The sequence below is a fragment of the Varroa destructor genome, unplaced genomic scaffold (genome assembly GCF_002443255.2).
Source record: "Varroa destructor unplaced genomic scaffold, Vdes_3.0 BEIS01000001.1, whole genome shotgun sequence".
In the NCBI taxonomy this organism is placed as follows: domain Eukaryota; kingdom Metazoa; phylum Arthropoda; class Arachnida; order Mesostigmata; family Varroidae; genus Varroa; species Varroa destructor.
The window spans coordinates 59,448,615-59,462,456 of NW_019211454.1; the positions used below are offsets into that span (position 1 = coordinate 59,448,615).

Genomic DNA, 13,842 nt, shown 5'->3' on the forward strand with positions numbered 1-13,842 from the left:
TTAATTAGATAGTGTTCTTTTTATTGCACACAAATATTCAACTCCATTCTCTTCGACATCATCACGCGCTTCATCACTATGATCATCATCACCGTCGTCGCCGCCGCCGCCGCCGCCGCCGCTTTCACTACCATGTCATGCGAGTAGGTCTCGAACATATGCTGATCACGACGTTCACTTCAATATGCTAAACATTATCGCCTTTTTTCTCCTCTCGTACTCCAGCTTTGTCACTCGATCTCATCGGAAATAGCGGTTCCTTGTAAAGAGACTAGATAAAAATGTGCATCTTCGTTCGTTTTAGTGCTGCATGCTACTTGTATCCGTGTTCCTTATTTCTTGCCATACTCGCTCGATTCCGTTCTGTTATTCAAACTATCCGACATCTCTACCTCATCATCGATTCCTTCGGGAGAAAAAGGTCGAGAGAGCGTACACCGACAGAAGTGGCCACAGCCCTAAGCTCGTTCCTCGCATAAGGGCGTGCCAGGCATCGATTTCCACGTTTCCCTTCACTCAGTCAAATAAAAAGCAAAAAAACGTGGTTTTTTGTGCCCCTCTCGTGGCTGTCTCTCTGTTCCCCTGTCTTATCCAATGTCGGTTCCCCGTAGTCCACTACTGCTACTCGACGCGTGAAGATGTTCACATTTCGAACTATCACTTCGGTCTCGTTCTCTTCTTTGAGATACGTCACGACATTAGATACCGATACGAATCGGTTGGCTGTTCGGCAGTAGCCAAAGCTATATGATATTTGCACAGCAGTTCATCGCACGGGCTTCTGTCGCGAGGAGATTCTTCTTCTTTTTACCGAAGGATAGCATCGTACGGGATACAAACTGTGTACGTCGGCGTTGCTGGAGGCATATAAGCGAAATATGATGATGAAAGGACCTCTGAAACGATAGCTATATAGATATACACCAGCTTGTCAGAGCGACACAGTCGGTTAGGACAGGCGTATCAAGCTCGCACGAACGGGGTAGTCTGGAACATTCCGGGGACAGAGGAACGAATGCTGGGTATGCCGATGTTTAAGCTGCTGACCGTTACTCAAGAAGCTGAACGTACGCTTCAGTGAGTCCAGGCGAGTTCAGCATCAGGTGCTGCTTCTGTTTCTGCCGTCTTCCCCGCTGCCGCCGTCGTCCACTGTCCTGCTTCCTCACCTGGGATTTCTTTTGAAACGACACGAAGTCGCCAAGAGCTTCTTCATCCTCGTTCTTCGCACTCACGGCTGATCGACGACTCGCTTCTTTTTTCGATGCACGACGCTATCTTCGGCGTTACGTTAGGTGTTTTTCGATATATCTCGCACGCGTTCCGTCGTTTCTGCCGAGCGTTTGCACTTGGTCGGAAACGAAATTCGAAATCAGCAGCCGATGCCCGGATTGCCGGTCCTGCTCAATGGCGACTATGTGTGTGTATTTCTCGCAGGCGTTTCGCACCGGGCTTATTTCGCTCTGTGTTTCACAAGGGAACGCAGTACATAGGGGTATACAGTATTATAGGTATAATGAAATGATACGAAAACGATCGAGCTGTGAACTGGGGCTGACGACCGTGGATATTAATATAATCGAAGCCAAACGAGCTGCGAGAAGAAATGCGTATATATTTTATCATAGGTAAAAATTATATAATTAGTTCGCATTTTTATGTGGTATCCGAGGTAAACAAGAAAGCAATAAGCGCAAGACCCTGGACAGTGCTAGAAAATCCATTTGATATGCGCGTAGTACCAACTATTCAAATGAGATGCGTAATCTCTAGATACTACACTATATCAAATAATACTAAATTTTTTTATATGCTTCATAACGAGTGTTGTTCTTATAGATAAACTGGTTGCATTCGTCTTACTGTAGTAATACATAAATTCGCAGCAAGGCTGTCTATGGCGATGCTTTTTGGTTTGTTTTTTTTGATAAAGGTTAGTAAAAGAACGAACGTATAAGAACTGGATGAAACTTAATCTGCTTTGCTCGAAGACCGGGCTTTCGGAAAAAATTGGAGAAGGTTGTGGCAAAACGTGATTCCAAGCCGTTCATATTGAACTGTAGATTTTCTATTAGGGCTGTCTGCATGGGCATGTATGCACCATTTCGCTAGGTTACTCAGTTGAAATAATACACAGCAAATATGATGCATACTTTTTTTCACTGCGAGAAATTGTTCCCGATGACGATGTGTGTATATCAGAACGTTTCTTGGATACGTATCTTTGCCTTTAAGTTATTCCACGTCCAGTTCACACTTAATCACTATGTTTCTCCAAATATGGTTGGGCATAATACATGATCGTTTTTTAGCGAGTGACAGCTATCAGTGAGCTGTCGATAGATCGAGCGATTTTGTTAGGGTCAAATGTTAGGGAGAATTTTGCTAGGGTTGTTAGAATCGAAAGAATGATAACGTGCATTGGCCAACGTGCATCATGGACATTCCAAGCTGTTTCCGTGCAACGAGCTTGTTTAACATGCACTTGAATATAATGTAAACAAAAGCTGCTATTGCAAATTACTCCGAGATCGAGTGAATGAGATATGGTTAGATTAATTCTTCATAGAATACAATTTTGTTGCTACAGAACATGCCTTAAAGGAAGCACACAATGACTGAAGTCCCACTGTAGCATATAATTCATCGCTTGATAAAGTGACTAAACCCTACTTACGATCTCTCTACGGTTTACTACGATAAAAAGTACACAATTAATAAAATGCAAAATGCCAGAGTAAAGAAATTCAAGCCTAGGGGCTCCGGTCTGTTTTTAGTAGTAAATGAATGAATGAATGATTTCTTAGAGCAATGTACTTTTCAGTTTTATACAAATGGCTGGCTTTATGAAGGAAATTTTTGTTTTTTTGGAAAACACACTCCACGACGAGGAGAAGACAGGTTCACTTAACGACATCCGGTTTTGTTTTAGGCTCTGTCAATTGTCCTAATCTGGAAATAGAGAAAATGTTCAAACTGGCATTGTTGCATTCCTAATAGCAACTGAAGGGAATATCTCACTTGTGCCTCATAGAATTTATAAATTCAGTTAAGTCAATCTGGTTTTAATACGCAAATTATTAGCGTTAATAAGGCCTTATTTGTACTTATTTTAGGCAAATGCTTCTCGCTTATGAAAAAATACGTTTTGCTAATCTATGAAGTTAGTAGGCTTTCGAAACAAGAAAGCCATATCAGCTAGAATCACTTTCTTGTGTTTTTCCTTTACTTCAATACTCCTTGAGTAGATCGATACGGTTGAGGTATGTCACTGCTTCCCATTTCAAAATATAGAGCTGCAGTATTTTTGGTCCTCGTAAACTCCACACCAACTAATCCGCTAGCACTGTCTAGTTTCGAATCGACCAACCTTCCGGGCATAAGGCTAGTCTCCTTTTGTTATTCCGGTATCGCATCACACGTACACATGCACCCATTTGTGTTATGACCCAGCACTTCCGTCGCTGGGCTTCTTCGAGTCATCGTAAGTGGGTCATAGACGTTTTCTTTCTCGCGTCTTTACCTCGAATAGTACGCCTTTTTCCTCTTGCTGGCAGCTAATAGTGTCCCTAGTGTTAACGTGGACATCGAACAGACATGTGCAGCTCCTCTAATTCGCTTTCTCTGTGTCCCGGTTGCCGTCTCGTTTGGGTCTCTTCGTATATCGCATAACTTCTCTAGCTACCGTGAAGATACAGAGTACATGAACTTCTACCGTCATCACCACTCGCTAGCCATATCAGTAAACAAGCGCAGAGGTTTCACGCGCACACATTTGCTGCACACCAAGCCATTCAATGGAGTCATACATTCTTTTTCTCCCGCCTGCTGCCAACCTGAATAGGTGGAAGAAGAGCCAATGGCCGACTTTACTAACCGGGTATCGCACGACAGCGAGATGGGAGCGATAAAGAGGGAAGGGGAGGAAAATATGAAATAGAAATGTGACAAGTCAGGAGCCAATCCAATTTTTGTGGTGACACTGAAGAATGCTTGCATTGGGGTGGAGGACAGGGCGTGAATATGGGACGCTACGCTGAGACAGGACGGAAACAAAGTCTGGCTCTGTTGTGACGCATGATCACAACCGCTACATCCAGATATTGAGGCATAAATGATGTCAGCGGCGGCAGCAGCGGCACACGCAAATGCTTCGATACTGCCGTAATCGTCGTTGTTGTCGCATGTACTTGGTGAAGTGTGCTTCACTTCAATTGTAGACGCCTATCATATCGTTTATTAACAGCTATTGGATTTGTCGGATCCTAGCAGGAATCGAACGAAAGCCGCGGCTGGCGAGTAACTTGAAGTATGAGCGACAAAGAGATAATGAATGAACGGGAAACGTAGAAAAGCTAAATGAAACAGGAATATAGGGTGAGAGCTCACGCTACCTATCAGGTATCCGTGTGGTACAACACAGCTTAGGCTTAACATAATGGTGTCAAATGGAAGGCGAAGATTCTGTTCAACGAAAACGTTCGATGCAATGCCAGCTTTCTCTGTACATACGCCTATAGTAGCGCATACGATGGAACGAGTGCGCTATCTATGAGTTACACGAGTGAGTATAGGATATAATTAGTTGACACATACGAGCTCGATATAGTAACAGTTGACACAATGTATGGAAGCAGGTTTTATAGGCACGGTTATAGAAAGTGCCGATATTGTTTCAGGTGAGCTTAGTTCAATGCTTTTTTGCATGCTAGTTTACATCGCTAGTGAACTGAAGGAAGCAAAATAGAGAATCGGTACCGATATGGCTTATCTAAAGGTAAAACAAAAAAATCAATACAAAACTGCGGATACGAAGACGATGGCGCGCAATATAAATATCTGAAAAATGATAGAGCTAGGTTCTGTTTAGCTTACATTATTTAGATGCATATTATTTAGATTAAAATGTTGTCCAATAACCGCGTAATTTGGTGTGGCTGTATACGAATGAAGATGCTCCTAACTAAATGGACGCGGGCACTGATATAATGTTCTAGGTGTGTTAATTTTGTAACCATTCCTAAAGAAGGTCTTCGTACGCTTTATAGAAAGCATTAATCCCTCTGCGATATCGTTTGACCTATACGATGCGACAAAATTAGAACTGTGATTATGAGCACCTAAAAGGTAACTTTTTTCAGTTCTAGGATTTGACAATGAACCCGTCTGTATCACCATAAGAAGTACGTTGCTACCATATTTAGTATCGATACCTACGGGTTGATTATGATCGTGAGTCGCATCGTGCTATATTACTGAATGCCAAGAAATTTTCAGCCCAGAATAGTTAAAAAAGTGCAGCATAAAGCAAATTATCATTTTCTGCTCAAATGGCAGAAGGCGATAGACATTTAAGTTCGTCGAAGTTATGTCGGTTTACTTTTCCTAGAAACGGTAAGATGTTTATCTGTTAGTTAGTTAAGTGTCTAAATGGTGTTTATGTAAGGTACGTAAAAACACGAACGCAGAACGAATGAACGATGAAGGGTCGACTTGTTACGATAGCCGCACCCTGCTTCGAATTTTCTCCCTTAGCTATTGCCATAGCACTAACTATTGGCGCTGCCGCGCAATGCCCCCAAGACAAAGCGTACGAATGAAAAGCAGCGGCAGCAATAGCCGCACTACAATGAAGAACTGAAACGACACAAATTAAAGGCAAAAAACGGCAATATTCCCAACGCCCGCTTCCGAACTATGCCCGTTCCGCTCTGCTTGGCTCGCCTTTGGCTCTCCAGGGGGCTGTACGCGCTGTCTACCTTCCATTCTTTCGAGCTGTCTCTCTGCCTCCAACATTCCCCCTTTGGATCGTCTGGCTAGAGTTTTGCCCCTTTATCCACTAAAAATGGATGCGCCCTTGCTTTGTTCGTGCTGCTATCTAGTCGTCCAAACTGCTTCGCATGCCATCTCTTCATCCTTATCTTTCTTAGATTGGCCGGGTTGACCGGATTGTGGTTCTATGAGTCGCAGCCAATGCCTCATTCATCGCTTCCAGCGGCGGCCCTACTCTTCCCCGATCGATTCCAGCCATTTCTTCTCTAACCTTCCCAATTGTGCCATGCCTTTCATAATTCTCTTTTCGCTCTACCTTTGGCATGCTGTCCGCTCCTGCCGACCTGAGTTTGCGGTGTTTCGATGAGACGACTCCACTTGAACGTTCCGTCTTCGCAATCTTCCGCAAGCACCACGCACTGTTCGTCTCGACAAAATTTGGGAAACGTGTCGAAACGCAAACAAATATGCCTGAAAGGGTTGCAAAGGGCGCGGAAATGCCCTAATATGTTGTTCGGTGCATTTGAAGTTCATTTTGTAATATCACCAAAGCAGCGGAGAGTCAACTGCAAACGTGGAACGACAGACACCTCACGCCCTTTTCGCTTGGAGTTCAACTTACTTTTCCCGGTCTACGTGCATTGTGAACATCATAAAGGCATGCCGAAAATCTTACACTCCCCGTCAAAGCTGAAAGGACGTTATGTTGAGGTCGGCAAGCGTATTTGAAGCTGGTTTGTTTACCCAGTTTATCACATGTCATTTTTAAGAATGCTTTGCTAATGGCAAAATGATACAGAAATTCAAAGAGAATAACGCGTGGTAAATACGATAAAGCCAAGCAACTTGTGGGTTATGGAAATCCGGGGATGCTTTAGACGTGCGTGTAAACAAAACACCTACATAATTATCTATTTAGTCTGTTGCTTACGAGTCTTTTTTTTTGGAAGATGAGATTGTTGAACTGAATCAAAGGTGCACGGCAGATCACTAGTTAGCGATGCTAAAATTATCTTTAACTAGAAACGTACTTTTGCCGGTTCCTGTATACCCGACAGAGCATTTTTTTCATTCCAGTCAATTACTAATGCGAGTCTTAAGTTTCTTCTAGGTTTCTCCCTGTATACTCCTAACTTACTAAAAAAAAAAATTTTTTTTTAGCCAAAATGAGAGCCTGCTCTCTAACTGAGATTAAAATCAAAGCTCATCCCGTGTTATTCAGATTCATAGTTCATAAATGCAGTTTATTTATTTATTTTTTTTTATCTACATCCGCTGACGTCTGACATCCGCTAAAGAGTCCTAGATGAACCCTAGATGTTCAATGTCAATTATAATATATAGCAAATGCAATTGGCATTTACAATGGGTAGAAGCGAAACTCCACCACTGCTCAATTGTTCTCCTATCTCTAGCAAGGATCTGGCAGGACAGCTAATGTTACTCCAGCATGGATTCTGTAATGGAAATTATTGAGCACGCCGTTTTGCGTAGATGAATCCTTATTTGTAAATATTATTGCCTAAAATGCGGCATTGGATACATATTCGAGATTGATGCTCCAAGCTTCAGATTGAAAAGAAGCTCCTAAGTGGCTCGAGCAACAACACTTACAAAGAGTAAGCAACTTAATTATTTTTTTTTTCTATTTAGTTTTATCACTTTGATAATTCGAATATAAGACGAAGAAGCGGAAAAGGATCTGCACTGCATTCGGTGTTGTCCTCCTCCTCCTCTAAGAACATTTAGGTGCCTTTAACAGACACCTCTCACAACGGTGTCCCACGCCCACCAAGACGTAAGTTAAACCAGATGCGTTATAATTTTCAGCAGCATTCACTTCTGGATCGCTTCTCCCCAGAGATAAAAATGAAAACCGCCCAACAAAATAACTAATCTCCAGAGGATAGACAGTTCCATCAGATACTGGCAGAACGCTTAAGACGAAGCGGGCAAAGAATAATCTGTCGTTCAGTTCTTGAGTTGCGATTTTATATGGGAAACAACGTATAGCCTCTGTTCAGACATTTACATTTCTTGATTAGATGAAAAAGAATAAATGATCGAAAAAAAAATGTCAAGTTCCCCGTGAGTCTATTATGGTTAAGGTCACTCAGAGCTTCCGCACGTCTGCAACAGACTGGTCTATAAGACAGTTAATGATTTGAGCTTGTCAACAAAAACGGTAGCTTTAGTTAATAGCTGAAGACTGCTCATTTTTAATGCTTCCGATTGTGTATGATGGACTCTAATAGGAGTTAGAACTATTGGCGTTTGACCACGCACATATATATAATTAAACTGTAAACAGACCTACATATACTTACACGTAAGTATAAATAGGAATGGTTAGCTGGTCGGTAGCTACTTCAAAAATACGCGAACAAAAAACAACTGAATGTATTTACATGAATCCTTCTTTAGCACAAACAAATACATCCTTAGTAAATTAGGCTTTCCTATGTTTCTTTATGGCAGTTGTTTGCTTCACTCAGCCACAAACCTGTTTTTTGCATACACCTGGCCCTGTCTCTAAAATAGCGCTACTGATATTTTCCTGAAATTTAGCGGCCCTCCGAGGATTATCGTGTAGCGAGAGTCTTCGGGCTATCCACAACGGGAACGTGCATCCCGAGAAAAGCGCCGTCTGGTGCCGCATGTGGACTGTAGAAATCACTGGTGCCTTTTTTTTTTGCCCAAAACCATAAACTCTCTGCCTACCATGAGGTATTAGCCTTCCTTGTACTGCAAATAGTTGAAAAGGGTCTATAAGACATACGATTTCAGTAGGCAGGTCCACCGGTCCACTCAACTAATAACGTAATCGTATTACCAAAAAATCACTTCTCTGAAAGGCTAATTTCGGGGCGGGTTGACGTCGAAATGCCGCCCGAATCATTTGATATCACGCCTCTCGATCTTTTTAATGGAAGTATCTAAGAAACAAGCTATATAACAACAATAGACAGACAGTGGATAAACCACAAAAATATCTATGTCGCCATTTCAGACCTACTATGCCTACTGAGCATTACTAGGTTTAAAGCCTATTAACTCGACTATACGCATATTTAATTATACACTTTCGGTAGCACTCCAAAAGAGTTTCTAACTATTCTGCAATTACCTTCGTAGGACTCATCACGAACAACATGTTCGTCTTATTTCCTCTATAAGATGTTGAGCCTAAACCGCTATCTGCTTTGCATTCTACGAGTATTTCCAGTTCAGTGTGCCGCAATATTTCTGTTTGGGCCTTCTTACCGTGTTTTGTCCGAAAATTAGATAAGAGGTAAAATATCCCTTCGGCACATTGCTTACCGTGCTATACCGTGCTCCCGTATATAAACTATTTACTACAGACCTCTACTATTCGTTGTTACAGCTGCGCTGTCGGATAACGCCGGATAACTAGCAGTTGAATACACGAATAGACTCTTGCATAGCGCATTTGCCACTCTACAACCTGTTTATAAATGTGTTCGCTGTTAACAAAATTGCCCCCTAAATAAATATGGCCGCCTAGAGTTTTATTCTCTCGCCGACTATATATGTACTCTGCTATTTCGGTACGTTAGGCAGAAAATGGCATTTGGACATTTAAATGGGACGTTTAAAAAGAAAGCGCTTAAAGCTATCCACAATCCCGGAATTACTACATCGTTTGGTAGAACTACGGTGGAAAAGTTCGTTAATACGTCCAGCGATAGGCAGATATAGGACGTCATTTCGAAATAAACCATAGACAATGTAAGAGTTTGAGCTAAAAAAAAACAGCTGCATTACACATTCCGTTAGTCCAATATCCTTAAACCAATGATCCGCTTTACTCTCTTGCGACCACTCTACGTGGTATGCGTACTTACATGGTATACTTTAGAGTCGGTTACCTTTAATTTCTGACATATGCAATTATTTCCACGTATGCGTAGTGAGGACACGATATCAAGCCGGCGGCGAGGAACGGCCAAAAAAATCCAGACACCTTCAAGCAAAACGAACGGTGCGTCGTTGGGATTCCGTGGGCGATAGATTCACAAGCCCGGATTTAGGTAGCGATGTGCACGAACCATAGGACAAAAAGGAATGGAAGGAACCTCCGAAACGTTCAGAAAACATCGGCGTGTAAGGAATGTCTCGCTGGCCACTGAGGTCGTCTAGTATCTGATTGTATGTCGTTATCCTGTGTGCGAGGCTATAGCAAGAAGAGGTAAAACCAGCAGCGTCGTCTGCATAAACAGACGAAGATGCTGGCGGCGTATAATTCGGCCATGACAGTAGTGGCCTTGGTCGAATAAAGAACAGAAGACGACTGGGATGTAGAGAGGTTGAAAGTGAAGCAACGAACGCACACGCGGCTGACGAGCGGCCCGCGATCGGTTCGTCTGTCGTGGAATCCGACTCATCCTTCTTCTTCATTTCGTCCCGAACAGCCCAATCTCTTTACCCCTCAAATCCCGTCACCCTGTCTCACACGCCATTCCTCCCCCTGAGCGGAAAAGCTTGCTACATGCGCGACTCAATTTCCGGAGGATAAAGACGGGACGACAACGACGAGAATCAATGACGCAAGCTGAGCAGGGTGAACGGGCTGGTGAATACGCGCGCCAGAAATCGAAATCTCTTATGTTCGGCTGTCAAGCTGGTGACCCAGACGACCTAGACCAACAGAGTAGGCGATGACGTTCGGCGACAAAGACGCAGTTAGAATCCGTCCGTCCGAGGCAGCGTCGACGAACATGATAAGGGCATACACAACTGACTCTGTCGCCACTAAAAGATGACAGAACCGAGAATGGACGACGGACAACGACGTGCGGGAATGATATTACAAACTTGTAATAATCTAAACAGACAACTATGGAAAAATCAGGTAAGAAAAACACTCAACGATAACAATTAGCAAACTGTAAAAAAGAAAATGGCTGTGATAATTACGGCCGATAAGAGCACTGGCAACGTATGTAAGAAAGTAACAGAGCGGCGAAACAAAGCAGTTGCTTGCCTCATGTTCAGTTGAGCGTATGAAAAGCTGCAATGTCTAATTTAGTATACCGATTTTCGCTTGGCCACGTGTCACAGACTCACACTAGAAGACTCGAATTCAGGTAATTTAGAGCGTTGTAGAAATCTTTTTCTAACTAACAAAAATGCTTTTGTCTTTGTACTGTGAAAAATAGAAGCGGCTAACGGTGGTGGAACTGTCCGGATTGCCTGAGAAGTAAATAAGTATGGAGGCTGATTTGGGAATTTTCCGTTGGCTCTTTTTTAAGTAACTACTTTATCATCCATTGAACCTTAAACCATTTGAGGTTTTCTCTGCGTGAAAAAAGACTGGAAAATTAACTAGAGGTTAGTTGTATTATATATCGTATATGACTTTCGTTATAATGGCAAACGAAGACAAGAAATTAACAAATACCCGCGGTGTAGCTGCGATAAGGGTTCAGTGTTAGTACCTGTTTATAATATTAGCAGCGATAGGCAGACGCTGTAAACAAATAGGCACAACGTGCTATATAAATCAGCGGCTATGTACAAAAAAAAAAAAAAAAAAAAAAGAAAAAAAAGTAAAAACCTTACTACTCTTACGCGTCAACGCGCAACGGACGTTAGTTCTATTCATTATTAGAATAGAAGAGGTTTTTCTACGAAGAAGCAAAGCAAGCCAACTTCGATACGCCAAAAAGGCAGGACTGAATTTCGATAATCTCTCTATTTGTACTGATCGCATGTAACTGCACCTTAAGTTGAGACATAGAGGTTTATAAATTTAGAAAAAATTGTGTGCACGTACTATCGACGGAATACGGGATCCGTGCGATACGTTTATACTAATCTCACTAGTTTGACGAGCGCCCAGCTCACACATCAAAAAACAGACTAGCTTATGAGTCATTATAGAATTTTACCGCTGTAATAATCAAGCCAATACGACTTCAATAGGCATTCTTAGCGACAATACTATACAGTAACTGGTGATATCTCGTTCCTTATCTCTATGCGTTTAATAAAACGCAAGCGTAACTTTGCTAGACAATCCTCTATCCCATGCACATATATTAGCCGTAAATGAACTTTACGAATATCCTTCAAGTTGTTTGCAATAACCGCCTTTCAGAGCGGTATCTTCGTCTATAAGATAGCACCTCAAAACAACCGGCAGCCACATCCATAAACGTCGCTGCTTGGGATTGTTTCAAAAGATAACTTACATGGGTCGAAAAATCGCAACTTTCCTTTAAAAAATGAAGATAATCGACCACATATCATTGCTGACGATTCCGCCGCCTCAGAGCGATTGATTCGATTTCTCATTCTTCTATATACGACTAGACGTTTTGTTGTCCGGCTTCAAAATGACAGCTTTGCCCTCGTCGGAAATGCCTGTGGGATCTATGGAATATTGCAAATTTATTCAGACTTAACATGTATGGGGATCATAGAAGCGATCTTTATTTCATACTCTGTCTACCCGCAAAGACAGAAGAATCGCTTTGTAGTGCGGGAATCACGCTGATCGAATGCGCGCGGTTACTATTGTTTAAACGTTTTCTAGGTAATTCTAATTCCTATTTTTTTTATGAAGCTGGTTCATTTACAACAGACTCAACCATACTCAGATACAGAGACACGCAGAAGCACACACGCTTATCTATAATTTCATTTTTCATAGCGCTTTCTTTTACGAAGACGTCTGCTTAGGACTTTCACAAAAAGGTCACATGCAAACATCTTTATTGATGTTCTCTGCGTTTCAGATACATGGATACCGAGTTACTATTCCTATTTGAAGTTTCATTGACGGGCCTCTATTCCGCTTACGGTGAAAATCAAATGGGACATGTTGGAAGCGGATGTTTCCATTTAAGCCAAAAATTAGATCTTGTAAATTTGTCTTAGATAACGATCAAACATGCTTGTTATATGTACCTTCTGTATATCAGAGTTAAGACAGATCTTCTGGGTACACTTTACTACACGCACTGGGTAGACCGCTGACCCGCTTAATATGTACGCAACCCTCGTTAGAGGAACGTCCTATTATAGGCCAAGGTATCTTTACCTGCCTAGAACATAATAACATACCCTCTGCATAGCGTATACTTCTGATATCAAAATGTGTGCGCGTTTCAATATTTCGTCTTTATCTTTATTTTTGCATTGAAAGCGGCTGTATAAAGAACAGATTAGCGACAACTGTTTCGACTCAACGGACTCGTTCCGCTCCTAACCAGTTGTGGCAATAAAGATCTCAGGGTTCGTACGTGCCCCATGAGTTCCGATTCTGATTTCAGGTGATATAAATTATCTGATAGCTAACTTCGATGGCATTGCAGCCAATCCTAGCTTGACTGACAAATCGCGATTCTTCGAGTGCTACAACTCAATAACACTAAATAATACTATAACCCCTAATCTTGTTCTATTCTATTCTTTTCCGTTGACTAATCCGTTTCGTTGGCCCAGCAAATCTTCTCTACGGTCAATACATTCATTCAACTTTTTTAAAAATATGGAGATGCTAGCCGGATGCTGAAGTGGAGAGGCACTTAACTTGCGAGAAAACTTAACAGGCACGCCAACCCGTACAGCGGTACTCCTCTATCGATCATGGAGGATAACTTTCTAGCTTAGAGACAGAGAGAAGAATCGTTATAGTACCCTAGAGGTGTCTTCATTTAATTGTAAACCGGTCCCATTAACCATCACATTAAGCAGCATAAAGAAAGAAAAATTTTTTTAAAACTCTCGTTACGTAAAAAAAGTTACGTCGCCTTCGCGGTGGTGTTTACCATGCTCGCAGGTGTTTTAACAGCAGCTATTGCAGTGACAAAACAGGATCAAACTAGATTCGGATATCAGTTGCTACGCCCAGACACAAGAAGGCAAGATCCCTGCTGGAAACCTGCTAGTCTAATTCGCAATGCTTCGTTTGGTTATGGAAAAAAAAATGTTGTGGAAATGATAACAACTCATCTTCTTGCAAACAGTCGTTTACATTCAGCAACATGGTTTCACTTGAAATTTAGCGATTCCTATTCAAGCACCGGAAAGTAATAGGACCAGGCT

General features: G+C 42.0%; 1 long non-coding RNA gene across 1 annotated transcript; it reads left to right on the forward strand.

The window, feature by feature from the left end:
- Positions 1-9,706: 9,706 nt before the first annotated feature.
- On the forward strand, positions 9,707-13,022 carry LOC147758882 (uncharacterized). Its single transcript, XR_015317293.1, has 3 exons — positions 9,707-10,642; positions 10,950-11,121; positions 12,531-13,022. It is a non-coding gene; the product is annotated as an uncharacterized LOC147758882 (long non-coding RNA).
- The last annotated feature ends 820 nt before the right edge of the window (positions 13,023-13,842 follow it).